Raw genomic sequence first — 20,436 nt, 5'->3', positions numbered from 1 at the left:
AATTGATCCTTCACGCTTGCGCTTATACATTTGCGCCGACAACTTTGACCGACGATCCGGGCTTCGATCCAGCCGTACCGTTCCTGACTTGTCTCGCGCCTTCAGATCCGCCTTCATGCTTCGATGAGAAGCAAAATATAAAGCAATCGTTCCGACGGAGCTAAATTACTACAGCATAAAGAACGAAGGGGAAATTTGGATTTCGAAACAAAAAAGGGAGGGGTGCAACACGAGGACTTCCCAGGGGGTCACCCATCCTAGTACTACTCTCGCCCAAGCACGCTTAACTTCGGAGTTCTGATGGGATCCGGTGCATTAGTGCTGGTATGATCGCACCCGCCATGTTCCTTTCGCTTTATTCTTTTAAACTGCCCCGTCCTGTGAAGCAGTGTGGCTTTTCTGGACCCGAATTCATTTTAAGCGTCAATTCAAGAATTTCCCCTCATCCTTTTATTTATTTACTTTTACATTTTTTTCTTGTTGATTTGCACCATTTTTTTTTCCCTCGTCGCGCAACTCTCAATTATCCTGAAATTGATTCTTCACGCTTGCGCTTATACATTTGCGCCGACAACTTTGACCGACGATCCGGGCTTCGATCCAGCCGTACCGTTCCTGACTTGTCTCGCGCCTTCAGATCCGCCTTCATGCTTCGATGAGAAGCAAAATATAAAGCAATCGTTCCGACGGAGCTAAATTACTACAGCATAAAGAACGAAGGGGAAATTTGGATTTCGAAACAAAAAAGGGAGGGGTGCAACACGAGGATTTCCCAGGGGGTCACCTAGGGGTGTCAACGGGCCGGAATTCATTATTCCGGACCCGGACCCGGATCCGACCCGTTTACCCGACGGGTCTTTTATTCGGTGTTCCGGATCCGGACCCGGCGAGTCTCGGATCCGGGTCGGGTCTACCCGAACAAATTTGCCAAAATTTATAATTTCTAACAAAAAAGAGAAAAAGATATATTTGTAAACAAATTTCTAGCTAATGCAAAGAAAAAACCAAATAAGAAAATAAATCAAATTGATTTTACTCAAATACATCATCCTAATCAAATTATATTGATAATATATATTTTTTATAAATTATTAAATCATTTATATCCGGATCCGGGTCTAATACGGGTCGGAATACTATATTCCGTATCCGATCCGTTTTTTTGTTTGAAAAAACGGATCCGGATCCGGATAACGGAATTAAATCCCTACCCATACCCGCAAAAATTTCAGGGATCCGATCCGGATCCGGGTGTAGACCCGACCCGTTGACCGGCCTAGGGTCACCCATCCTAGTACTACTGTCGCCCAAGCACGCTTAACTTCGAAGTTCTGATGGGATCCGGTGCATTAGTGCTGGTATGATCGCACCCGCCATGTTCCTTTCGCTTTATTCTTTTAAACTGCCACGTCCTGTGAAGCAGTTTGGCTTTTTTGGACCCGAATTCATTCTAAGCGTCAATTCATGAATTTCCTCTCATCCTTTTATTTATTTACTTTTATATTTTTTTCTTGTTGCTTTGCACCTTTTTTTTCCCTCGTCGAACAACTCTCAATTATCCTGAAATTGATCCTTCACGCTTGCGCTTATACATTTGCGCCGACAACTTTGACCGACGATCCGGGTTTCGATCCAGCCGTACCGTTCCTGACTTGTCTCGCGCCTTCAGATCCGCCTTCATGCTTCGATGAGAAGCAAAATATAAAGCAATCGTTCCGTCGGAGCTAAATTACTACAGCATAAAGAACGAAGGGGAAATTTGGATTTCGAAACAAAAAAGGGAGGGGTGCAACACGAGGACTTCCCAGGGGGTCACCCATCCTAGTACTACTCTCGCCCAAGCACGCTTAACTTCGGAGTTTTGATGGGATCCGGTGCATTAGTGCTGGTATGATCGCACCCGCCATGTTCCTTTCGCTTTATTCTTTTAAACTGCCCCGTCCTGTGAAGCAGTGTGGCTTTTCTGGACCCGAATTCATTTTAAGCGTCAATTCAAGAATTTCCCCTCATCCTTTTATTTATTTACTTTTACATTTTTTTCTTGTTGATTTGCACCATTTTTTTTCCCTCGTCGCGCAACTCTCAATTATCCTGAAATTGATCCTTTACGCTTGCGCTTATACATTTGCGCCGACAACTTTGACCGACGATCCGGGCTTCGATCCAGCCGTACCGTTCCTGACTTGTCTCGCGCCTTCAGATCCGCCTTCATGCTTCGATGAGAAGCAAAATATAAAGCAATCGTTCCGACGGAGCTAAATTACTACAGCATAAAGAACGAAGGGGAAATTTGGATTTCGAAACAAAAAAGGGAGGGGTGCAACACGAGGACTTCCCAGGGGGTCACCCATCCTAGTACTACTCTCGCCCAAGCACGCTTAACTTCGGAGTTCTGATGGGATCCGATGCATTAGTGCTGGTATGATCGCACCCGCCATGTTCCTTTCGCTTTATTCTTTTAAACTGCCACGTCCTGTGAAGCAGTTTGGCTTTTTTGGACCCGAATTCATTCTAAGCGTCAATTCATGAATTTCCTCTCATCCTTTTATTTATTTACTTTTATATTTTTTTCTTGTTGCTTTGCACCTTTTTTTTCCCTCGTCGAACAACTCTCAATTATCCTGAAATTGATCCTTCACGCTTGCGCTTATACATTTGCGCCGACAACTTTGACCGACGATCCGGGTTTCGATCCAGCCGTACCGTTCCTGACTTGTCTCGCGCCTTCAGATCCGCCTTCATGCTTCGATGAGAAGCAAAATATAAAGCAATCGTTCCGACGGAGCTAAATTACTACAGCATAAAGAACGAAGGGGAAATTTGGATTTCGAAACAAAAAAGGGAGGGGTGCAACACGAGGACTTCCCAGGGGGTCACCCATCCTAGTACTACTCTCGCCCAAGCACGCTTAACTTCGGAGTTCTGATGGGATCCGGTGCATTAGTGCTAGTATGATCGCACCCGCCATGTTCCTTTCGCTTTATTCTTTTAAACTGCCCCGTCCTGTGAAGCAGTGTGGCTTTTCTGGACCCGAATTCATTTTAAGCGTCAATTCAAGAATTTCCCCTCATCCTTTTATTTATTTACTTTTACATTTTTTTCTTGTTGATTTGCACCATTTTTTTTCCCTCGTCGCGCAACTCTCAAGTATCCTGAAATTGATCCTTCACGCTTGCGCTTATACATTTGCGCCGACAACTTTGACCGACGATCCGGGCTTCGATCCAGCCGTACCGTTCCTGACTTGTCTCGCGCCTTCAGATCCGCCTTCATGCTTCGATGAGAAGCAAAATATAAAGCAATCGTTCCGACGGAGCTAAATTACTACAGCATAAAGAACGAAGGGGAAATTTGGATTTCGAAACAAAAAAGGGAGGGGTGCAACACGAGGATTTCCCAGGGGGTCACCTAGGGGTGTCAACGGGCCGGGGTCCGGGCCGGAATTCATTATTCCGGACCCGGACCCGGATCCGACCAGTTTACCCGACGGGTCTTTTATTCGGTGTTCCGGATCCGGACCCGGCGAGTCTCGGATCCGGGTCGGGTCTACCCGAACAAATTTGCCAAAATTTATAATTTCTAACAAAAAAGAGAAAAAGATATATTTGTAAACAAATTTCTAGCTAATGCAAAGAAAAAACCAAATAAGAAAATAAATCAAATTGATTTTACTCAAATACATCATCCTAATCAAATTATATTGATAATATATATTTTTTATAAATTATTAAATCATTTATATCCGGATCCGGGTCTAATACGGGTCGGAATACTATATTCCGTATCCGACCCGTTTTTTTGTTTGAAAAAACGGATCCGGATCCGGATAACGGAATTAAATCCCTACCCATACCCGCAAAAATTTCAGGGATCCGATCCGGATCCGGGTGTAGACCCGACCCGTTGACCGGCCTAGGGTCACCCATCCTAGTACTACTGTCGCCCAAGCACGCTTAACTTCGAAGTTCTGATGGGATCCGGTGCATTAGTGCTGGTTTGATCGCACCCGCCATGTTCCTTTCGCTTTATTCTTTTAAACTGTCACGTCCTGTGAAGCAGTTTGGCTTTTCTGGACCCGAATTCATTCTAAGCGTCAATTCATGAATTTCCTCTCATCCTTTTATTTATTTACTTTTATATTTTTTTCTTGTTGCTTTGCACCTTTTTTTTCCCTCGTCGAACAACTCTCAATTATCCTGAAATTGATCCTTCACGCTTGCGCTTATACATTTGCGCCGACAACTTTGACCGACGATCCGGGCTTCGATCCAGCCGTACCGTTCCTGACTTGTCTCGCGCCTTCAGATCCGCCTTCATGCTTCGATGAGAAGCAAAATATAAAGCAATCGTTCCGACGGAGCTAAATTACTACAGCATAAAGAACGAAGGGGAAATTTGGATTTCGAAACAAAAAAGGGAGGGGTGCAACACGAGGATTTCCCAGGGGGTCACCTAGGGGTGTCAACGGGCCGGGGTCCGGGCCGGAATTCATTATTCCGGACCCGGACCCGGATCCGACCAGTTTACCCGACGGGTCTTTTATTCGGTGTTCCGGATCCGGACCCGGCGAGTCTCGGATCCGGGTCGGGTCTACCCGAACAAATTTGCCAAAATTTATAATTTCTAACAAAAAAGAGAAAAAGATATATTTGTAAACAAATTTCTAGCTAATGCAAAGAAAAAACCAAATAAGAAAATAAATCAAATTGATTTTACTCAAATACATCATCCTAATCAAATTATATTGATAATATATATTTTTTATAAATTATTAAATCATTTATATCCGGATCCGGGTCTAATACGGGTCGGAATACTATATTCCGTATCCGACCCGTTTTTTTGTTTGAAAAAACGGATCCGGATCCGGATAACGGAATTAAATCCCTACCCATACCCGCAAAAATTTCAGGGATCCGATCCGGATCCGGGTGTAGACCCGACCCGTTGACCGGCCTAGGGTCACCCATCCTAGTACTACTGTCGCCCAAGCACGCTTAACTTCGAAGTTCTGATGGGATCCGGTGCATTAGTGCTGGTTTGATCGCACCCGCCATGTTCCTTTCGCTTTATTCTTTTAAACTGCCCCGTCCTGTGAAGCAGTGTGGCTTTTCTGGACCCGAATTCATTTTAAGCGTCAATTCAAGAATTTCCCCTCATCCTTTTATTTATTTACTTTTACATTTTTTTCTTGTTGATTTGCACCATTTTTTTTTCCCTCGTCGCGCAACTCTCAATTATCCTGAAATTGATTCTTCACGCTTGCGCTTATACATTTGCGCCGACAACTTTGACCGACGATCCGGGCTTCGATCCAGCCGTACCGTTCCTGACTTGTCTCGCGCCTTCAGATCCGCCTTCATGCTTCGATGAGAAGCAAAATATAAAGCAATCGTTCCGACGGAGCTAAATTACTACAGCATAAAGAACGAAGGGGAAATTTGGATTTCGAAACAAAAAAGGGAGGGGTGCAACACGAGAATTTCCCAGGGGGTCACCTAGGGGTGTCAACGGGCCGGAATTCATTATTCCGGACCCGGACCCGGATCCGACCCGTTTACCCGACGGGTCTTTTATTCGGTGTTCCGGATCCGGACCCGGCGAGTCTCGGATCCGGGTCGGGTCTACCCGAACAAATTTGTCAAAATTTATAATTTCTAACAAAAAAGAGAAAAAGATATATTTGTAAACAAATTTCTAGCTAATGCAAAGAAAAAACCAAATAAGAAAATAAATCAAATTGATTTTACTCAAATACATCATCCTAATCAAATTATATTGATAATATATATTTTTTATAAATTATTAAATCATTTATATCCGGATCCGGGTCTAATACGGGTCGGAATACTATATTCCGTATCCGATCCGTTTTTTTGTTTGAAAAAACGGATCCGGATCCGGATAACGGAATTAAATCCCTACCCATACCCGCAAAAATTTCAGGGATCCGATCCGGATCCGGGTGTAGACCCGACCCGTTGACCGGCCTAGGGTCACCCATCCTAGTACTACTGTCGCCCAAGCACGCTTAACTTCGAAGTTCTGATGGGATCCGGTGCATTAGTGCTGGTATGATCGCACCCGCCATGTTCCTTTCGCTTTATTCTTTTAAACTGCCACGTCCTGTGAAGCAGTTTGGCTTTTTTGGACCCGAATTCATTCTAAGCGTCAATTCATGAATTTCCTCTCATCCTTTTATTTATTTACTTTTATATTTTTTTCTTGTTGCTTTGCACCTTTTTTTTCCCTCGTCGAACAACTCTCAATTATCCTGAAATTGATCCTTCACGCTTGCGCTTATACATTTGCGCCGACAACTTTGACCGACGATCCGGGCTTCGATCCAGCCGTACCGTTCCTGACTTGTCTCGCGCCTTCAGATCCGCCTTCATGCTTCGATGAGAAGCAAAATATAAAGCAATCGTTCCGACGGAGCTAAATTACTACAGCATAAAGAACGAAGGGGAAATTTGGATTTCGAAACAAAAAAGGGAGGGGTGCAACAAGAGGACTTCCCAGGGGGTCACCCATCCTAGTACTACTCTCGCCCAAGCACGCTTAACTTCGGAGTTTTGATGGGATCCGGTGCATTAGTGCTGGTATGATCGCACACGCCATGTTCCTTTCGCTTTATTCTTTTAAACTGCCCCGTCCTGTGAAGCAGTGTGGCTTTTCTGGACCCGAATTCATTTTAAGCGTCAATTCAAGAATTTCCCCTCATCCTTTTATTTATTTACTTTTACATTTTTTTCTTGTTGATTTGCACCATTTTTTTTCCCTCGTCGCGCAACTCTCAATTATCCTGAAATTGATCCTTTACGCTTGCGCTTATACATTTGCGCCGACAACTTTGACCGACGATCCGGGCTTCGATCCAGCCGTACCGTTCCTGACTTGTCTCGCGCCTTCAGATCCGCCTTCATGCTTCGATGAGAAGCAAAATATAAAGCAATCGTTCCGACGGAGCTAAATTACTACAGCATAAAGAACGAAGGGGAAATTTGGATTTCGAAACAAAAAAGGGAGGGGTGCAACACGAGGACTTCCCAGGGGGTCACCCATCCTAGTACTACTCTCGCCCAAGCACGCTTAACTTCGGAGTTCTGATGGGATCCGATGCATTAGTGCTGGTATGATCGCACCCGCCATGTTCCTTTCGCTTTATTCTTTTAAACTGCCACGTCCTGTGAAGCAGTTTGGCTTTTTTGGACCCGAATTCATTCTAAGCGTCAATTCATGAATTTCCTCTCATCCTTTTATTTATTTACTTTTATATTTTTTTCTTGTTGCTTTGCACCTTTTTTTTCCCTCGTCGAACAACTCTCAATTATCCTGAAATTGATCCTTCACGCTTGCGCTTATACATTTGCGCCGACAACTTTGACCGACGATCCGGGTTTCGATCCAGCCGTACCGTTCCTGACTTGTCTCGCGCCTTCAGATCCGCCTTCATGCTTCGATGAGAAGCAAAATATAAAGCAATCGTTCCGACGGAGCTAAATTACTACAGCATAAAGAACGAAGGGGAAATTTGGATTTCGAAACAAAAAAGGGAGGGGTGCAACACGAGGACTTCCCAGGGGGTCACCCATCCTAGTACTACTCTCGCCCAAGCACGCTTAACTTCGGAGTTCTGATGGGATCCGGTGCATTAGTGCTAGTATGATCGCACCCGCCATGTTCCTTTCGCTTTATTCTTTTAAACTGCCCCGTCCTGTGAAGCAGTGTGGCTTTTCTGGACCCGAATTCATTTTAAGCGTCAATTCAAGAATTTCCCCTCATCCTTTTATTTATTTACTTTTACATTTTTTTCTTGTTGATTTGCACCATTTTTTTTTCCCTCGTCGCGCAACTCTCAATTATCCTGAAATTGATTCTTCACGCTTGCGCTTATACATTTGCGCCGACAACTTTGACCGACGATCCGGGCTTCGATCCAGCCGTACCGTTCCTGACTTGTCTCGCGCCTTCAGATCCGCCTTCATGCTTCGATGAGAAGCAAAATATAAAGCAATCGTTCCGACGGAGCTAAATTACTACAGCATAAAGAACGAAGGGGAAATTTGGATTTCGAAACAAAAAAGGGAGGGGTGCAACACGAGGATTTCCCAGGGGGTCACCTAGGGGTGTCAACGGGCCGGAATTCATTATTCCGGACCCGGACCCGGATCCGACCCGTTTACCCGACGGGTCTTTTATTCGGTGTTCCGGATCCGGACCCGGCGAGTCTCGGATCCGGGTCGGGTCTACCCGAACAAATTTGCCAAAATTTATAATTTCTAACAAAAAAGAGAAAAAGATATATTTGTAAACAAATTTCTAGCTAATGCAAAGAAAAAACCAAATAAGAAAATAAATCAAATTGATTTTACTCAAATACATCATCCTAATCAAATTATATTGATAATATATATTTTTTATAAATTATTAAATCATTTATATCCGGATCCGGGTCTAATACGGGTCGGAATACTATATTCCGTATCCGACCCGTTTTTTTGTTTGAAAAAACGGATCCGGATCCGGATAACGGAATTAAATCCCTACCCATACCCGCAAAAATTTCAGGGATCCGATCCGGATCCGGGTGTAGACCCGACCCGTTGACCGGCCTAGGGTCACCCATCCTAGTACTACTGTCGCCCAAGCACGCTTAACTTCGAAGTTCTGATGGGATCCGGTGCATTAGTGCTGGTTTGATCGCACCCGCCATGTTCCTTTCGCTTTATTCTTTTAAACTGTCACGTCCTGTGAAGCAGTTTGGCTTTTCTGGACCCGAATTCATTCTAAGCGTCAATTCATGAATTTCCTCTCATCCTTTTATTTATTTACTTTTATATTTTTTTCTTGTTGCTTTGCACCTTTTTTTTCCCTCGTCGAACAACTCTCAATTATCCTGAAATTGATCCTTCACGCTTGCGCTTATACAGTTGCGCCGACAACTTTGACCGACGATCCGGGCTTCGATCCAGCCGTACCGTTCCTGACTTGTCTCGCGCCTTCAGATCCGCCTTCATGCTTCGATGAGAAGCAAAATATAAAGCAATCGTTCCGACGGAGCTAAATTACTACAGCATAAAGAACGAAGGGGAAATTTGGATTTCGAAACAAAAAAGGGAGGGGTGCAACACGAGGACTTCCCAGGGGGTCACCCATCCTAGTACTACTCTCGCCCAAGCACGCTTAACTTCGGAGTTCTGATGGGATCCGATGCATTAGTGCTGGTATGATCGCACCCGCCATGTTCCTTTCGCTTTATTCTTTTAAACTGCCACGTCCTGTGAAGCAGTTTGGCTTTTTTGGACCCGAATTCATTCTAAGCGTCAATTCATGAATTTTCCTCTCATCCTTTTATTTATTTACTTTTATATTTTTTTCTTGTTGCTTTGCACCTTTTTTTTCCCTCGTCGAACAACTCTCAATTATCCTGAAATTGATCCTTCACGCTTGCGCTTATACATTTGCGCCGACAACTTTGACCGACGATCCGGGTTTCGATCCAGCCGTACCGTTCCTGACTTGTCTCGCGCCTTCAGATCCGCCTTCATGCTTCGATGAGAAGCAAAATATAAAGCAATCGTTCCGACGGAGCTAAATTACTACAGCATAAAGAACGAAGGGGAAATTTGGATTTCGAAACAAAAAAGGGAGGGGTGCAACACGAGGACTTCCCAGGGGGTCACCCATCCTAGTACTACTCTCGCCCAAGCACGCTTAACTTCGGAGTTCTGATGGGATCCGGTGCATTAGTGCTGGTATGATCGCACCCGCCATTTTCCTTTCGCTTTATTCTGTTAAACTGCCCCGTCCTGTGAAGCAGTGTGGCTTTTCTGGACCCGAATTCATTTTAAGCGTCAATTCAAGAATTTCCCCTCATCCTTTTATTTATTTACTTTTACATTTTTTTCTTGTTGATTTGCACCATTTTTTTTCCCTCGTCGCGCAACTCTCAATTATCCTGAAATTGATCCTTCACGCTTGCGCTTATACATTTGCGCCGACAACTTTGACCGACGATCCGGGCTTCGATCCAGCCGTACCGTTCCTGACTTGTCTCGCGCCTTCAGATCCGCTTTCATGCTTCGATGAGAAGCAAAATATAAAGCAATCGTTCCGACGGAGCTAAATTACTACAGCATAAAGAACGAAGGGGAAATTTGGATTTCGAAACAAAAAAGGGAGGGGTGCAACACGAGGATTTCCCAGGGGGTCACCTAGGGGTGTCAACGGGCCGGGGTCCGGGCCGGAATTCATTATTCCGGACCCGGACCCGGATCCGACCCGTTTACCCGACGGGTCTTTTATTCGGTGTTTCGGATCCGGACCCGGCGAGTCTCGGATCCGGGTCGGGTCTACCCGAACAAATTTGCCAAAATTTATAATTTCTAACAAAAAAGAGAAAAAGATATATTTGTAAACAAATTTCTAGCTAATGCAAAGAAAAAACCAAATAAGAAAATAAATCAAATTGATTTTACTCAAATACATCATCCTAATCAAATTATATTGATAATATATATTTTTTATAAATTATTAAATCATTTATATCCGGATCCGGGTCTAATACGGGTCGGAATACTATATTCCGTATCCGACCCGTTTTTTTGTTTGAAAAAACGGATCCGGATCCGGATAACGGAATTAAATCCCTACCCATACCCGCAAAAATTTCAGGGATCCGATCCGGATCCGGGTGTAGACCCGACCCGTTGACCGGCCTAGGGTCACCCATCCTAGTACTACTGTCGCCCAAGCACGCTTAACTTCGAAGTTCTGATGGGATCCGGTGCATTAGTGCTGGTATGATCGCACCCGCCATGTTCCTTTCGCTTTATTCTTTTAAACTGCCACGTCCTGTGAAGCAGTTTGGCTTTTTTGGACCCGAATTCATTCTAAGCGTCAATTCATGAATTTCCTCTCATCCTTTTATTTATTTACTTTTATATTTTTTTCTTGTTGCTTTGCACCTTTTTTTTCTCTCGTCGAACAACTCTCAATTATCCTGAAATTGATCCTTCAAGCTTGCGCTTATACATTTGCGCCGACAACTTTGACCGACGATCCGGGCTTCGATCCAGCCGTACCGTTCCTGACTTGTCTCGCGCCTTCAGATCCGCCTTCATGCTTCGATGAGAAGCAAAATATAAAGCAATCGTTCCGACGGAGCTAAATTACTACAGCATAAAGAACGAAGGGGAAATTTGGATTTCGAAACAAAAAAGGGAGGGGTGCAACACGAGGACTTCCCAGGGGGTCACCCATCCTAGTACTACTCTCGCCCAAGCACGCTTAACTTCGGAGTTCTGATGGGATCCGGTGCATTAGTGCTGGTATGATCGCACCCGCCATGTTCCTTTCGCTTTATTCTTTTAAACTGCCCCGTCCTGTGAAGCAGTGTGGCTTTTCTGGACCCGAATTCATTTTAAGCGTCAATTCAAGAATTTCCCCTCATCCTTTTATTTATTTACTTTTACATTTTTTTCTTGTTGATTTGCACCATTTTTTTTTCCCTCGTCGCGCAACTCTCAATTATCCTGAAATTGATTCTTCACGCTTGCGCTTATACATTTGCGCCGACAACTTTGACCGACGATCCGGGCTTCGATCCAGCCGTACCGTTCCTGACTTGTCTCGCGCCTTCAGATCCGCCTTCATGCTTCGATGAGAAGCAAAATATAAAGCAATCGTTCCGACGGAGCTAAATTACTACAGCATAAAGAACGAAGGGGAAATTTGGATTTCGAAACAAAAAAGGGAGGGGTGCAACACGAGAATTTCCCAGGGGGTCACCTAGGGGTGTCAACGGGCCAGAATTCATTATTCCGGACCCGGACCCGGATCCGACCCGTTTACCCGACGGGTCTTTTATTCGGTGTTCCGGATCCGGACCCGGCGAGTCTCGGATCCGGGTCGGGTCTACCCGAACAAATTTGCCAAAATTTATAATTTCTAACAAAAAAGAGAAAAAGATATATTTGTAAACAAATTTCTAGCTAATGCAAAGAAAAAACCAAATAAGAAAATAAATCAAATTGATTTTACTCAAATACATCATCCTAATCAAATTATATTGATAATATATATTTTTTATAAATTATTAAATCATTTATATCCGGATCCGGGTCTAATACGGGTCGGAATACTATATTCCGTATCCGACCCGTTTTTTTGTTTGAAAAAACGGATCCGGATCCGGATAACGGAATTAAATCCCTACCCATACCCGCAAAAATTTCAGGGATCCGATCCGGATCCGGGTGTAGACCCGACCCGTTGACCGGCCTAGGGTCACCCATCCTAGTACTACTGTCGCCCAAGCACGCTTAACTTCGAAGTTCTGATGGGATCCGGTGCATTAGTGCTGGTTTGATCGCACCCGCCATGTTCCTTTCGCTTTATTCTTTTAAACTGTCACGTCCTGTGAAGCAGTTTGGCTTTTCTGGACCCGAATTCATTCTAAGCGTCAATTCATGAATTTTCTCTCATCCTTTTATTTATTTACTTTTATATTTTTTTCTTGTTGCTTTGCACCTTTTTTTTCCCTCGTCGAACAAGTCTCAATTATCCTGAAATTGATCCTTCACGCTTGCGCTTATACATTTGCGCCGACAACTTTGACCGACGATCCGGGCTTCGATCCAGCCGTACCGTTCCTGACTTGTCTCGCGCCTTCAGATCCGCCTTCATGCTTCGATGAGAAGCAAAATATAAAGCAATCGTTCCGACGGAGCTAAATTACTACAGCATAAAGAACGAAGGGGAAATTTGGATTTCGAAACAAAAAAGGGAGGGGTGCAACACGAGGACTTCCCAGGGGGTCACCCATCCTAGTACTACTCTCGCCCAAGCACGCTTAACTTCGGAGTTCTGATGGGATCCGGTGCATTAGTGCTGGTATGATCGCACCCGCCATGTTCCTTTCGCTTTATTCTTTTAAACTGCCCCGTCCTGTGAAGCAGTGTGGCTTTTCTGGACCCGAATTCATTTTAAGCGTCAATTCAAGAATTTCCCCTCATCCTTTTATTTATTTACTTTTACATTTTTTTCTTGTTGATTTTCACCATTTTTTTTTCCCTCGTCGCGCAACTCTCAATTATCCTGAAATTGATTCTTCACGCTTGCGCTTATACATTTGCGCCGACAACTTTGACCGACGATCCGGGCTTCGATCCAGCCGTACCGTTCCTGACTTGTCTCGCGCCTTCAGATCCGCCTTCATGCTTCGATGAGAAGCAAAATATAAAGCAATCGTTCCGACGGAGCTAAATTACTACAGCATAAAGAACGAAGGGGAAATTTGGATTTCGAAACAAAAAAGGGAGGGGTGCAACACGAGGATTTCCCAGGGGGTCACCTAGGGGTGTCAACGGGCCGGAATTCATTATTCCGGACCCGGACCCGGATCCGACCCGTTTACCCGACGGGTCTTTTATTCGGTGTTCCGGATCCGGACCCGGCGAGTCTCGGATCCGGGTCGGGTCTACCCGAACAAATTTGCCAAAATTTATAATTTCTAACAAAAAAGAGAAAAAGATATATTTGTAAACAAATTTCTAGCTAATGCAAAGAAAAAACCAAATAAGAAAATAAATCAAATTGATTTTACTCAAATACATCATCCTAATCAAATTATATTGATAATATATATTTTTTATAAATTATTAAATCATTTATATCCGGATCCGGGTCTAATACGGGTCGGAATACTATATTCCGTATCCGATCCGTTTTTTTGTTTGAAAAAACGGATCCGGATCCGGATAACGGAATTAAATCCCTACCCATACCCGCAAAAATTTCAGGGATCCGATCCGGATCCGGGTGTAGACCCGACCCGTTGACCGGCCTAGGGTCACCCATCCTAGTACTACTGTCGCCCAAGCACGCTTAACTTCGAAGTTCTGATGGGATCCGGTGCATTAGTGCTGGTATGATCGCACCCGCCATGTTCCTTTCGCTTTATTCTTTTAAACTGCCACGTCCTGTGAAGCAGTTTGGCTTTTTTGGACCCGAATTCATTCTAAGCGTCAATTCATGAATTTCCTCTCATCCTTTTATTTATTTACTTTTATATTTTTTTCTTGTTGCTTTGCACCTTTTTTTTCCCTCGTCGAACAACTCTCAATTATCCTGAAATTGATCCTTCACGCTTGCGCTTATACATTTGCGCCGACAACTTTGACCGACGATCCGGGTTTCGATCCAGCCGTACCGTTCCTGACTTGTCTCGCGCCTTCAGATCCGCCTTCATGCTTCGATGAGAAGCAAAATATAAAGCAATCGTTCCGTCGGAGCTAAATTACTACAGCATAAAGAACGAAGGGGAAATTTGGATTTCGAAACAAAAAAGGGAGGGGTGCAACACGAGGACTTCCCAGGGGGTCACCCATCCTAGTACTACTCTCGCCCAAGCACGCTTAACTTCGGAGTTTTGATGGGATCCGGTGCATTAGTGCTGGTATGATCGCACCCGCCATGTTCCTTTCGCTTTATTCTTTTAAACTGCCCCGTCCTGTGAAGCAGTGTGGCTTTTCTGGACCCGAATTCATTTTAAGCGTCAATTCAAGAATTTCCCCTCATCCTTTTATTTATTTACTTTTACATTTTTTTCTTGTTGATTTGCACCATTTTTTTTCCCTCGTCGCGCAACTCTCAATTATCCTGAAATTGATCCTTTACGCTTGCGCTTATACATTTGCGCCGACAACTTTGACCGACGATCCGGGCTTCGATCCAGCCGTACCGTTCCTGACTTGTCTCGCGCCTTCAGATCCGCCTTCATGCTTCGATGAGAAGCAAAATATAAAGCAATCGTTCCGACGGAGCTAAATTACTACAGCATAAAGAACGAAGGGGAAATTTGGATTTCGAAACAAAAAAGGGAGGGGTGCAACACGAGGACTTCCCAGGGGGTCACCCATCCTAGTACTACTCTCGCCCAAGCACGCTTAACTTCGGAGTTCTGATGGGATCCGATGCATTAGTGCTGGTATGATCGCACCCGCCATGTTCCTTTCGCTTTATTCTTTTAAACTGCCACGTCCTGTGAAGCAGTTTGGCTTTTTTGGACCCGAATTCATTCTAAGCGTCAATTCATGAATTTCCTCTCATCCTTTTATTTATTTACTTTTATATTTTTTTCTTGTTGCTTTGCACCTTTTTTTTCCCTCGTCGAACAACTCTCAATTATCCTGAAATTGATCCTTCACGCTTGCGCTTATACATTTGCGCCGACAACTTTGACCGACGATCCGGGTTTCGATCCAGCCGTACCGTTCCTGACTTGTCTCGCGCCTTCAGATCCGCCTTCATGCTTCGATGAGAAGCAAAATATAAAGCAATCGTTCCGACGGAGCTAAATTACTACAGCATAAAGAACGAAGGGGAAATTTGGATTTCGAAACAAAAAAGGGAGGGGTGCAACACGAGGACTTCCCAGGGGGTCACCCATCCTAGTACTACTCTCGCCCAAGCACGCTTAACTTCGGAGTTCTGATGGGATCCGGTGCATTAGTGCTAGTATGATCGCACCCGCCATGTTCCTTTCGCTTTATTCTTTTAAACTGCCCCGTCCTGTGAAGCAGTGTGGCTTTTCTGGACCCGAATTCATTTTAAGCGTCAATTCAAGAATTTCCCCTCATCCTTTTATTTATTTACTTTTACATTTTTTTCTTGTTGATTTGCACCATTTTTTTTCCCTCGTCGCGCAACTCTCAATTATCCTGAAATTGATCCTTCACGCTTGCGCTTATACATTTGCGCCGACAACTTTGACCGACGATCCGGGCTTCGATCCAGCCGTACCGTTCCTGACTTGTCTCGCGCCTTCAGATCCGCCTTCATGCTTCGATGAGAAGCAAAATATAAAGCAATCGTTCCGACGGAGCTAAATTACTACAGCATAAAGAACGAAGGGGAAATTTGGATTTCGAAACAAAAAAGGGAGGGGTGCAACACGAGGATTTCCCAGGGGGTCACCTAGGGGTGTCAACGGGCCGGGGTCCGGGCCGGAATTCATTATTCCGGACCCGGACCCGGATCCGACCAGTTTACCCGACGGGTCTTTTATTCGGTGTTCCGGATCCGGACCCGGCGAGTCTCGGATCCGGGTCGGGTCTACCCGAACAAATTTGCCAAAATTTATAATTTCTAACAAAAAAGAGAAAAAGATATATTTGTAAACAAATTTCTAGCTAATGCAAAGAAAAAACCAAATAAGAAAATAAATCAAATTGATTTTACTCAAATACATCATCCTAATCAAATTATATTGATAATATATATTTTTTATAAATTATTAAATCATTTATATCCGGATCCGGGTCTAATACGGGTCGGAATACTATATTCCGTATCCGACCCGTTTTTTTGTTTGAAAAAACGGATCCGGATCCGGATAACGGAATTAAATCCCTACCCATACCCGCAAAAATTTCAGGGATCCGATCCGGATCCGGGTGTAGACCCGACCCGTTGACCGGCCTAGGGTCACCCATCCTAGTACTACTGTCGCCCAAGCACGCTTAACTTCGAAGTTCTGATGGGATCCGGTGCATTAGTGCTGGTTTGATCGCACCCGCCATGTTCCTTTCGCTTTATTCTTTTAAACTGTCACGTCCTGTGAAGCAGTTTGGCTTTTCTGGACCCGAATTCATTCTAAGCGTCAATTCATGAATTTCCTCTCATCCTTTTATTTATTTACTTTTATATTTTTTTCTTGTTGCTTTGCACCTTTTTTTTCCCTCGTCGAACAACTCTCAATTATCCTGAAATTGATCCTTCACGCTTGCGCTTATACATTTGCGCCGACAACTTTGACCGACGATCCGGGCTTCGATCCAGCCGTACCGTTCCTGACTTGTCTCGCGCCTTCAGATCCGCCTTCATGCTTCGATGAGAAGCAAAATATAAAGCAATCGTTCCGACGGAGCTAAATTACTACAGCATAAAGAACGAAGGGGAAATTTGGATTTCGAAACAAAAAAGGGAGGGGTGCAACACGAGGACTTCCCAGGGGGTCACCCATCCTAGTACTACTCTCGCCCAAGCACGCTTAACTTCGGAGTTCTGATGGGATCCGGTGCATTAGTGCTGGTATGATCGCACCCGCCATGTTCCTTTCGCTTTATTCTTTTAAACTGCCCCGTCCTGTGAAGCAGTGTGGCTTTTCTGGACCCGAATTCATTTTAAGCGTCAATTCAAGAATTTCCCCTCATCCTTTTATTTATTTACTTTTACATTTTTTTCTTGTTGATTTGCACCATTTTTTTTTCCCTCGTCGCGCAACTCTCAATTATCCTGAAATTGATTCTTCACGCTTGCGCTTATACATTTGCGCCGACAACTTTGACCGACGATCCGGGCTTCGATCCAGCCGTACCGTTCCTGACTTGTCTCGCGCCTTCAGATCCGCCTTCATGCTTCGATGAGAAGCAAAATATAAAGCAATCGTTCCGACGGAGCTAAATTACTACAGCATAAAGAACGAAGGGGAAATTTGGATTTCGAAACAAAAAAGGGAGGGGTGCAACACGAGAATTTCCCAGGGGGTCACCTAGGGGTGTCAACGGGCCGGAATTCATTATTCCGGACCCGGACCCGGATCCGACCCGTTTACCCGACGGGTCTTTTATTCGGTGTTCCGGATCCGGACCCGGCGAGTCTCGGATCCGGGTCGGGTCTACCCGAACAAATTTGCCAAAATTTATAATTTCTAACAAAAAAGAGAAAAAGATATATTTGTAAACAAATTTCTAGCTAATGCAAAGAAAAAACCAAATAAGAAAATAAATCAAATTGATTTTACTCAAATACATCATCCTAATCAAATTATATTGATAATATATATTTTTTATAAATTATTAAATCATTTATATCCGGATCCGGGTCTAATACGGGTCGGAATACTATATTCCGTATCCGATCCGTTTTTTTGTTTGAAAAAACGGATCCGGATCCGGATAACGGAATTAAATCCCTACCCATACCCGCAAAAATTTCAGGGATCCGATCCGGATCCGGGTGTAGACCCGACCCGTTGACCGGCCTAGGGTCACCCATCCTAGTACTACTGTCGCCCAAGCACGCTTAACTTCGAAGTTCTGATGGGATCCGGTGCATTAGTGCTGGTATGATCGCACCCGCCATGTTCCTTTCGCTTTATTCTTTTAAACTGCCACGTCCTGTGAAGCAGTTTGGCTTTTTTGGACCCGAATTCATTCTAAGCGTCAATTCATGAATTTCCTCTCATCCTTTTATTTATTTACTTTTATATTTTTTTCTTGTTGCTTTGCACCTTTTTTTTCCCTCGTCGAACAACTCTCAATTATCCTGAAATTGATCCTTCACGCTTGCGCTTATACATTTGCGCCGACAACTTTGACCGACGATCCGGGCTTCGATCCAGCCGTACCGTTCCTGACTTGTCTCGCGCCTTCAGATCCGCCTTCATGCTTCGATGAGAAGCAAAATATAAAGCAATCGTTCCGACGGAGCTAAATTACTACAGCATAAAGAACGAAGGGGAAATTTGGATTTCGAAACAAAAAAGGGAGGGGTGCAACAAGAGGACTTCCCAGGGGGTCACCCATCCTAGTACTACTCTCGCCCAAGCACGCTTAACTTCGGAGTTCTGATGGGATCCGGTGCATTAGTGCTGGTATGATCGCACCCGCCATGTTCCTTTCGCTTTATTCTTTTAAACTGCCCCGTCCTGTGAAGCAGTGTGGATTTTCTGGACCCGAATTCATTTTAAGCGTCAATTCAAGAATTTCCCCTCATCCTTTTATTTATTTACTTTTACATTTTTTTCTTGTTGATTTGCACCATTTTTTTTCCCTCGTCGCGCAACTCTCAATTATCCTGAAATTGATCCTTCACGCTTGCGCTTATACATTTGCGCCGACAACTTTGACCGACGATCCTGGCTTCGCTCCAGCCGTACCGTTCCTGACTTGTCTCGCGCCTTCAGATCCGCCTTCATGCTTCGATGAGAAGCAAAATATAAAGCAATCGTTCCGACGGAGCTAAATTACTACAGCATAAAGAACGAAGGGGAAATTTGGATTTCGAAACAAAAAAGGGAGGGGTGCAACACGAGGATTTCCCAGGGGGTCACCTAGGGGTGTCAACGGGCCGGGTCCGGGTCGGAATTCATTATTTCGGACCCGGACCCGGATCCGACCCGTTTACCCGACGGGTCTTTTATTCGGTGTTTCGGATCCGGACCCGGCGAGTCTCGGATCCGGGTCGGGTCTACCCGATCAAATTTGCCAAAATTTATGATTTCTAACAAAAAAGAGAATAAGATATATTTGTAAACAAATTTCTAGCTAATGCAAAGAAAAAACCAAATAAGAAAATAAATCAAATTGATTTTACTCAAATACATCATCCTAATCAAATTATATTGATAATATATATTTTTTATAAATTATTAAATCATTTATATCCGGATCCGGGTCTAATACGGGTCGGAATACTATATTCCGTATCCGACCCGTTTTTTTGTTTGAAAAAACGGATCCGGATCCGGATAACGGAATTAAATCCCTACCCATACCCGCAAAAATTTCAGGGATCCGATCCGGATCCGGGTGTAGACCCGACCCGTTGACCGGCCTAGGATCACCCATCCTAGTACTACTGTCGCCCAAGCACGCTTAACTTCGAAGTTCTGATGGGATCCGGTGCATTAGTGCTGGTATGATCGCACCCGCCATGTTCCTTTCGCTTTATTCTTTTAAACTGTCACGTCCTGTGAAGCAGTTTGGCTTTTCTGGACCCGAATTCATTCTAAGCGTCAATTCATGAATTTCCTCTCATCCTTTTATTTATTTACTTTTATATTTTTTTCTTGTTGCTTTGCACCTTTTTTTTCCCTCGTCGAACAAGTCTCAATTATCCTGAAATTGATCCTTCACGCTTGCGCTTATACATTTGCGCCGACAACTTTGACCGACGATCCGGGCTTCGATCCAGCCGTACCGTTCCTGACTTGTCTCGCGCCTTCAGATCCGCCTTCATGCTTCGATGAGAAGCAAAATATAAAGCAATCGTTCCGACGGAGCTAAATTACTACAGCATAAAGAACGAAGGGGAAATTTGGATTTCGAAACAAAAAAGGGAGGGGTGCAACACGAGGACTTCCCAGGGGGTCACCCATCCTAGTACTACTCTCGCCCAAGCACGCTTAACTTCGGAGTTCTGATGGGATCCGGTGCATTAGTGCTGGTATGATCGCACCCGCCATGTTCCTTTCGCTTTATTCTTTTAAACTGCCCCGTCCTGTGAAGCAGTGTGGCTTTTCTGGACCCGAATTCATTTTAAGCGTCAATTCAAGAATTTCCCCTCATCCTTTTATTTATTTACTTTTACATTTTTTTCTTGTTGATTTGCACCATTTTTTTTTCCCTCGTCGCGCAACTCTCAATT

At 44.2% G+C, this 20,436-nt stretch overlaps 17 non-coding genes and 11 pseudogenes across 17 annotated transcripts; all 28 read right to left on the bottom strand.

Annotated features, from left to right (window-relative positions):
* Window positions 1-219: 219 nt before the first annotated feature.
* On the bottom strand, window positions 220-338 carry LOC140017252 (5S ribosomal RNA). The gene has a single exon (XR_011823564.1). It is a non-coding gene; the product is annotated as a 5S ribosomal RNA (ribosomal RNA).
* A 916-nt stretch (window positions 339-1,254) lies between these two features.
* Window positions 1,255-1,372, bottom strand: LOC140019822 (5S ribosomal RNA; annotated as a pseudogene).
* Window positions 1,373-1,783: 411 nt separating this feature from the next.
* LOC140017843 (5S ribosomal RNA) lies at window positions 1,784-1,902 on the bottom strand. The gene has a single exon (XR_011824148.1). It is a non-coding gene; the product is annotated as a 5S ribosomal RNA (ribosomal RNA).
* Window positions 1,903-2,314: 412 nt separating this feature from the next.
* On the bottom strand, window positions 2,315-2,433 carry LOC140017711 (5S ribosomal RNA). The gene has a single exon (XR_011824017.1). It is a non-coding gene; the product is annotated as a 5S ribosomal RNA (ribosomal RNA).
* A 411-nt stretch (window positions 2,434-2,844) lies between these two features.
* LOC140017635 (5S ribosomal RNA) lies at window positions 2,845-2,963 on the bottom strand. Its single transcript, XR_011823943.1, has one exon. It is a non-coding gene; the product is annotated as a 5S ribosomal RNA (ribosomal RNA).
* Window positions 2,964-3,890: 927 nt separating this feature from the next.
* On the bottom strand, window positions 3,891-4,008 carry LOC140020538 (5S ribosomal RNA; annotated as a pseudogene).
* A 926-nt stretch (window positions 4,009-4,934) lies between these two features.
* On the bottom strand, window positions 4,935-5,052 carry LOC140020536 (5S ribosomal RNA; annotated as a pseudogene).
* Window positions 5,053-5,968: 916 nt separating this feature from the next.
* LOC140019821 (5S ribosomal RNA) lies at window positions 5,969-6,086 on the bottom strand (annotated as a pseudogene).
* A 411-nt stretch (window positions 6,087-6,497) lies between these two features.
* Window positions 6,498-6,616, bottom strand: LOC140018182 (5S ribosomal RNA). The gene has a single exon (XR_011824484.1). It is a non-coding gene; the product is annotated as a 5S ribosomal RNA (ribosomal RNA).
* A 412-nt stretch (window positions 6,617-7,028) lies between these two features.
* LOC140017709 (5S ribosomal RNA) lies at window positions 7,029-7,147 on the bottom strand. The gene has a single exon (XR_011824015.1). It is a non-coding gene; the product is annotated as a 5S ribosomal RNA (ribosomal RNA).
* A 411-nt stretch (window positions 7,148-7,558) lies between these two features.
* Window positions 7,559-7,677, bottom strand: LOC140017634 (5S ribosomal RNA). The gene has a single exon (XR_011823942.1). It is a non-coding gene; the product is annotated as a 5S ribosomal RNA (ribosomal RNA).
* A 916-nt stretch (window positions 7,678-8,593) lies between these two features.
* LOC140020535 (5S ribosomal RNA) lies at window positions 8,594-8,711 on the bottom strand (annotated as a pseudogene).
* Window positions 8,712-9,122: 411 nt separating this feature from the next.
* LOC140017708 (5S ribosomal RNA) lies at window positions 9,123-9,241 on the bottom strand. Its single transcript, XR_011824014.1, has one exon. It is a non-coding gene; the product is annotated as a 5S ribosomal RNA (ribosomal RNA).
* A 412-nt stretch (window positions 9,242-9,653) lies between these two features.
* On the bottom strand, window positions 9,654-9,772 carry LOC140017251 (5S ribosomal RNA). Its single transcript, XR_011823563.1, has one exon. It is a non-coding gene; the product is annotated as a 5S ribosomal RNA (ribosomal RNA).
* Window positions 9,773-10,699: 927 nt separating this feature from the next.
* LOC140019820 (5S ribosomal RNA) lies at window positions 10,700-10,817 on the bottom strand (annotated as a pseudogene).
* Window positions 10,818-11,228: 411 nt separating this feature from the next.
* LOC140017250 (5S ribosomal RNA) lies at window positions 11,229-11,347 on the bottom strand. The gene has a single exon (XR_011823562.1). It is a non-coding gene; the product is annotated as a 5S ribosomal RNA (ribosomal RNA).
* Window positions 11,348-12,263: 916 nt separating this feature from the next.
* Window positions 12,264-12,381, bottom strand: LOC140020534 (5S ribosomal RNA; annotated as a pseudogene).
* Window positions 12,382-12,792: 411 nt separating this feature from the next.
* Window positions 12,793-12,911, bottom strand: LOC140017248 (5S ribosomal RNA). The gene has a single exon (XR_011823560.1). It is a non-coding gene; the product is annotated as a 5S ribosomal RNA (ribosomal RNA).
* Window positions 12,912-13,827: 916 nt separating this feature from the next.
* LOC140019819 (5S ribosomal RNA) lies at window positions 13,828-13,945 on the bottom strand (annotated as a pseudogene).
* A 411-nt stretch (window positions 13,946-14,356) lies between these two features.
* LOC140017842 (5S ribosomal RNA) lies at window positions 14,357-14,475 on the bottom strand. The gene has a single exon (XR_011824147.1). It is a non-coding gene; the product is annotated as a 5S ribosomal RNA (ribosomal RNA).
* A 412-nt stretch (window positions 14,476-14,887) lies between these two features.
* Window positions 14,888-15,006, bottom strand: LOC140017707 (5S ribosomal RNA). The gene has a single exon (XR_011824013.1). It is a non-coding gene; the product is annotated as a 5S ribosomal RNA (ribosomal RNA).
* A 411-nt stretch (window positions 15,007-15,417) lies between these two features.
* LOC140017633 (5S ribosomal RNA) lies at window positions 15,418-15,536 on the bottom strand. The gene has a single exon (XR_011823941.1). It is a non-coding gene; the product is annotated as a 5S ribosomal RNA (ribosomal RNA).
* Window positions 15,537-16,463: 927 nt separating this feature from the next.
* Window positions 16,464-16,581, bottom strand: LOC140020533 (5S ribosomal RNA; annotated as a pseudogene).
* Window positions 16,582-16,992: 411 nt separating this feature from the next.
* Window positions 16,993-17,111, bottom strand: LOC140017247 (5S ribosomal RNA). The gene has a single exon (XR_011823559.1). It is a non-coding gene; the product is annotated as a 5S ribosomal RNA (ribosomal RNA).
* Window positions 17,112-18,027: 916 nt separating this feature from the next.
* On the bottom strand, window positions 18,028-18,145 carry LOC140019817 (5S ribosomal RNA; annotated as a pseudogene).
* A 411-nt stretch (window positions 18,146-18,556) lies between these two features.
* On the bottom strand, window positions 18,557-18,675 carry LOC140017874 (5S ribosomal RNA). Its single transcript, XR_011824180.1, has one exon. It is a non-coding gene; the product is annotated as a 5S ribosomal RNA (ribosomal RNA).
* Window positions 18,676-19,601: 926 nt separating this feature from the next.
* Window positions 19,602-19,719, bottom strand: LOC140020561 (5S ribosomal RNA; annotated as a pseudogene).
* Window positions 19,720-20,130: 411 nt separating this feature from the next.
* LOC140017245 (5S ribosomal RNA) lies at window positions 20,131-20,249 on the bottom strand. Its single transcript, XR_011823558.1, has one exon. It is a non-coding gene; the product is annotated as a 5S ribosomal RNA (ribosomal RNA).
* Between the last annotated feature and the right edge of the window lie 187 nt (window positions 20,250-20,436).

This window comes from Coffea arabica, chromosome 11c (assembly GCF_036785885.1).
Source record: "Coffea arabica cultivar ET-39 chromosome 11c, Coffea Arabica ET-39 HiFi, whole genome shotgun sequence".
In the NCBI taxonomy this organism is placed as follows: domain Eukaryota; kingdom Viridiplantae; phylum Streptophyta; class Magnoliopsida; order Gentianales; family Rubiaceae; genus Coffea; species Coffea arabica.
This window is presented reverse-complemented; position numbering and strand designations above follow the sequence as displayed.